Source organism: Camelus dromedarius, chromosome 12 (assembly GCF_036321535.1).
Source record: "Camelus dromedarius isolate mCamDro1 chromosome 12, mCamDro1.pat, whole genome shotgun sequence".
NCBI lineage: Eukaryota > Metazoa > Chordata > Mammalia > Artiodactyla > Camelidae > Camelus > Camelus dromedarius.
The window spans coordinates 41,150,508-41,155,345 of record NC_087447.1 but is presented as its reverse complement, the minus strand read 5'-3'; the positions used below and the strand labels follow the sequence as shown (position 1 = coordinate 41,155,345).

At 43.9% G+C, this 4,838-nt stretch overlaps 1 non-coding gene across 1 annotated transcript; it reads left to right on the top strand.

The window, feature by feature from the left end:
* The first annotated feature begins 291 nt into the window (after positions 1-291).
* Positions 292-364, top strand: TRNAL-AAG (transfer RNA leucine (anticodon AAG)). Its single transcript has one exon. It is a non-coding gene; the product is annotated as a tRNA-Leu (tRNA).
* The last annotated feature ends 4,474 nt before the right edge of the window (positions 365-4,838 follow it).

The window sequence follows — 4,838 nt, the reverse complement described above, 5'->3', positions numbered from 1 at the left end:
GATCTGGTCCCAGGGGCAGGGTCTCCATGCATGACTGTGGGCTGTTCGCTTTAGGAGGGCACCTGCCAAGGCGGTGAGGTGCTGAAATACAGCTTTGGCTCCACTCGGCAAACATGTGCTTATAGCTACATCCTCCCAGAGGAGGCTCTCCTAGTTTGCAAAAAGGCTCCTGTGGGCCAGCAGTGTCTGTGGAGGGCTGCGCAGATCTTGCTAAGGGTGTGCCTCTATCTGGTTTTCAAACTTTATGCCTCAGAATTACCTGGAGGGCTCCTTAAACAGAGATTGCGAGGGGGAGGGTATAGCTCAGTGGTAGAGTGTGTGCTTAAGGTGCACGAGGTCCTGGGTTCAATCCCCAGCACCTCCATCCAAAAATAAATAAACAAACAAACAAACAAACAAACCAACCTAATTACTTGCCCCCCCCCCCAAAAAAAAAAAGAAAAAAAAAAAGAAGTAAAAATCCCAGAGATTCTGAGGCCCTACCCTTAGGGTTTCTGACTTAGTAGGCTTGGGATGGAACCTATGAATTTGCATCTCTTTTATGTTCCCAGTGATAGTAACGCTCCTGGCCCAACCTATACTCTGAGAATTACTGATCTGGGTAATAGGAAGCCACTGGGAAGGGTTAGGTAGGAGAAATGGAGCCAGGGCTCCAGGTAAGAGGGATTTGTTTCCTGGGACTAGGGGCCCCAGTATCCCTTGAGAACCAGTTAGGGCAGCTGAATGTATCAAGAACAGTGGATACATAATATTCCCCATCTTGTCCTGCCAGGTGACGTTAAGTGGCTCTATTCATTCAAATAGAACTTCTATTCAAGGCTCCCCCTGTTTGGAAAGGTTTTGCCCACAGAGGATTTAAGGAGTGGCCACATCATTATAAGAAGCTTACCTCTAAAACTTTTACATAGTGAGCTCCCAAGTGATTTAAATATTGTTTACACTTTATTAATTACTCCCTGGAGAAGCAAAGGACTAAAGAAACCTAAAGCCACCAACTAAAAGGTGAGTCATAACTGGTGATAAAGCTTCTTTGAAAATTCTTATTAGTTTAATAAATACTTGACTTTAAAATTATAGTGTGTGTGTGTGTGTGTGTGTGTGTGTGTTTGGAGAGAGGGTTGGGGAAGAAAGGAACCACAGAGTGTCAAGACCTTGCACATTAGTAAATGTTCATTGAATGAAGATGTAACAAATGGACCAAGCTTGGTGATGGAGACCCCTGGCAGAGGCCGGGTAAGGGGATCGGGGCTGACAGGAAGCTGTCAGGTGGTGTCTGGTTCTGGGCTAGGGTTTGGAACTTGGCTTGGGAAGCCAGGCCCTCCTACAGTCCAGTCCTCTGTTGTGGCCCCCTTGTATGTGGCCCCTTCCTCTTTTGGGAGATTCAGGTCCATTCTGCCGTAATGTTGAGGGCTGGAGCTGAGAGGTAGTGGGGCTAGAGGGAGTCCCTCCTTATTCTCTGGCTAGGATACAGGCCCCAGGATACATTAGCTCTGGATAGGGGTGGGGAGAGTGGATGCCGGGAAGAACATCCAATCTGATTGTCCTCAGCCTATTTCCAGCCTCAGCCCCAGCCTTTCCCAAGAGCTAGGGCAGCACGGGTGCAGCAAGGTCTCTATTAACTACTGATTTAGGCTGCCGCCAGGGAGCCTCATGCTGGCTGAAGGCGGCCATCCCCAGCTAGCTCAGCTGTTTCCAAACCAAGCCTGTCAGCAGTGTGATTGGGAGAAGGAAAGCCTTGTCAAAGGCAGCCGGATTCTGCCTCTAGGTGTCAAGGAGAAAAGGAGAGGGGAGAATGTGTAGGAGAGTCCTCTCAGAGGCTGCAATCAAGATCAGGTTGTTCTTAATTAAGACAGCTCCAGGCAGCACATTTCCATAATTCCCAATTAAAGGGTCCTGATGTATGAGTCACTGCGGGAGCCATGGTTTTTCGAGTCAGCACTGTTCCGTGTCTGAGGCTCCTCAAGTCAAAAAGCCAATCCATTTCCATCACCCAGGCTTTCTGAGCATCTGGGATGTGCCTGGCCCTGTGCCAGATGCTGGACCCAGCCTACAGAGGGACACAGCAATGCATATGGCCTTAATCCCTGCCCCCCAGACAAAAGCCCCAGCTAGACCCTGACCTTGGAGGAGGATCAGGGATTCAGGAGCTGTTGGGTGGTGTGAGATACTCCAGGTGGGCTCGGTCCTTCCTGTGATGACAGGGAGGTAGCATGGGACCGAGGGAAGCCTACTGGATTTGAAGATGGAAGGTCTGAGTTTCATTCATTCAGCAAAACTTGTCTCACAGCAACCTCTCACAAAATAGGGTGTGTTCTGCAAGATAGTGAAGGGGATGGTTCCTCATAAGACTGCCTATCTTGGCCATCCATGTTCCTGGGAGGATGCCAGGGTGTTGTGCAGAGATAGGGGTCAGACCCTGGGGAAGCCTTGCCTATACGGCCCGCATGGAAATGTGCAAGGTCATCGTGCAGCCGTGGCAGAACTGCTCCTCTACAAAATGCTTTTGAAAACTTTGGTGAAATAGTTAATTAGAAAAATGCATGATGCCAAAAGTGACTCAGCAAGAATCGGGATACTTGACGCGGCCTGTAACTGAAACGAACTAGAATAATAATTTACAATCTAATTCAAATCTACTGGGCGTAGATGTTTTTACAGGAGAGTTCTAGGAAGTCTTCAAAAATCATATAATCCCTCTGAAACTAATTCAGATAATACACAAAGAGAGAAAGTTACCATTGTGAGCTAGTTAACAAAAAACAGACAAGGAGAAAACAAACAGATTATGGAGTAACCTCTCTTATTAACACAGATGCACAAATCCTGGGTAAACCAGTTGTATTAAGAAAGATACTACACCCAGGTCGGGTTTATCTCTGGAATACAAATGTTCAATATGAGAGAATTTTTTGGTGTAATTCACCTCATTGACAAATTAAAAGAAAATTCATATGATTTTCTTAATGCAGAAAAGTATCCTATGAATGTATTTATAAATCATTTACGATTATATAGAATAGAGTACCTATTATTTATAATATAAATTACCAATTTATTGTTGCCATTATTAAAATTATTAGAAAATTAGAAACAGAAGAAAATCATCATGATCTGATACAGAGTATCAAAGCCCCAAAAGGCACATGCGAAAGTAGACCGAAGGTAATTTTGGAGAAGAAGCAGGTTTGGTGGGGGAGCTATAGATTACGTGACTAGATATCCAGACTTTTTATAAAAAACCATGTGTTATTGGGAGAGGGATAGAAAAGCAGACCAACAGGAGAGCCCAGAAGCAGCCCCGCGTACACGGCCGATGTGGCATAATAAACTGGTGAGTTTAGGAGAGACCACCAATAAATCAATTAGTTATTTACATAGGAAAATAAAGTTACATCCCCACCTTTCACCAAATGCAAAAATATATTCCAGATAGGCTAAAGATACAAATGGAAAAGCAAAACTATGATACTTTTGGAAGAAAATACAAGAGAGTATCTTCGAGGCTTTTTGGTTAGGTAGCAATATTTTATATAAATTAGAAAAAGCAAAACCAGAAAAAGATTGCCAAGGTTGACCATCTTAAAACTGAAAGCCATACCATAAGTCAAATGCAATGACAAGACCTAGATTGGGAGATTTTCTTCAGTCCAAGTTGAATTAACATTCAGTATATCATCACAGACATAGAAAACAAACTCATGGTTACCAGAGGGCAAAGGGGGTGGAGAGGGATAAATTGCGAGTTTGAGATTGTAGATACTAACCACTATATATAAAATAGACAAACAACAAGGTCACACTGTATAACACAGGGAACTATATTCAGTATCTTGTAATAACCTATAATGAAAAAGAATATAAAGAGGAATATACATGTATAACTGAATCCCTATGCTTTACACCAGAATTAACACAACATTGTTAATCAGCTATACTTCAATAAAAAATAAAATAAAAGTAAAAATTGAAAAAATTCAGTATATCAATAAGACTCATTTAAATTGGTAAGAAAAAGAAAAAGCCAGAAAATCAGGAAAAGAATACAAGCAAGCAACTTATAGATGAAGAAACTTATAGACCAATAAACACGTAGCAAGATGCTCTGGGCCGTCCTCATTGGCAAACATTGTAAAGCAAATCACATCAAGTTTTGGAGAGAAAGGGGGGCAGTAGGACCCTGTACACAAATCCGTGAGGGTGCAAATTAATGCAGCCACTTGAGGGAACAGTTTACAGATTGTAAAATTGAAGCTGCATGCTGTATCAGCCAGTGTCCTGGCTGGAAAGAGGTAGCACACTCCAACTCGATAATCTGAGGAGAGTTTAATGATGGGGCTATTTAGAAACTTAAGGACATGGGGCAGGAAAAGGACAAGGAATAGTGTAGTGCCCAGGAACTAGTCTTAGTGGGAACTTACCATCCCCAGGCCTGAAAGGGAGTGGTTATTGGAATCTGGAGACAGAGATGGCTTTGAGGAGAAGGCAGCCTGTGACCTCTAGCCAGCCGGCTGCAATCCCACAGGGGAGGGATCTGGGGGAACAAATACCTTGACCTCACTTTCCACACCTCTCCAATTTCTCATTAGTCTTCTTCACTGGCCAAACGCAACAGGAGGCAGAAGGCAAGGGGGCCTGCTGATTAGTCCACGTAATTCAGCTTCCTGGGATCCAGAGCAGGAATGAGAAGGGTGGAGGGTGGTATCTGGAAGGGTGAACAGAAGATAATTAATCACACTTTTGCCCTTGGACCAGCTACTTCACTCCTAAGAACATACCCTAGATAAGTTCACACACTTGTGGGCAAGGAGGTGTGTACCAGGTTGTCTATTACAGCACTG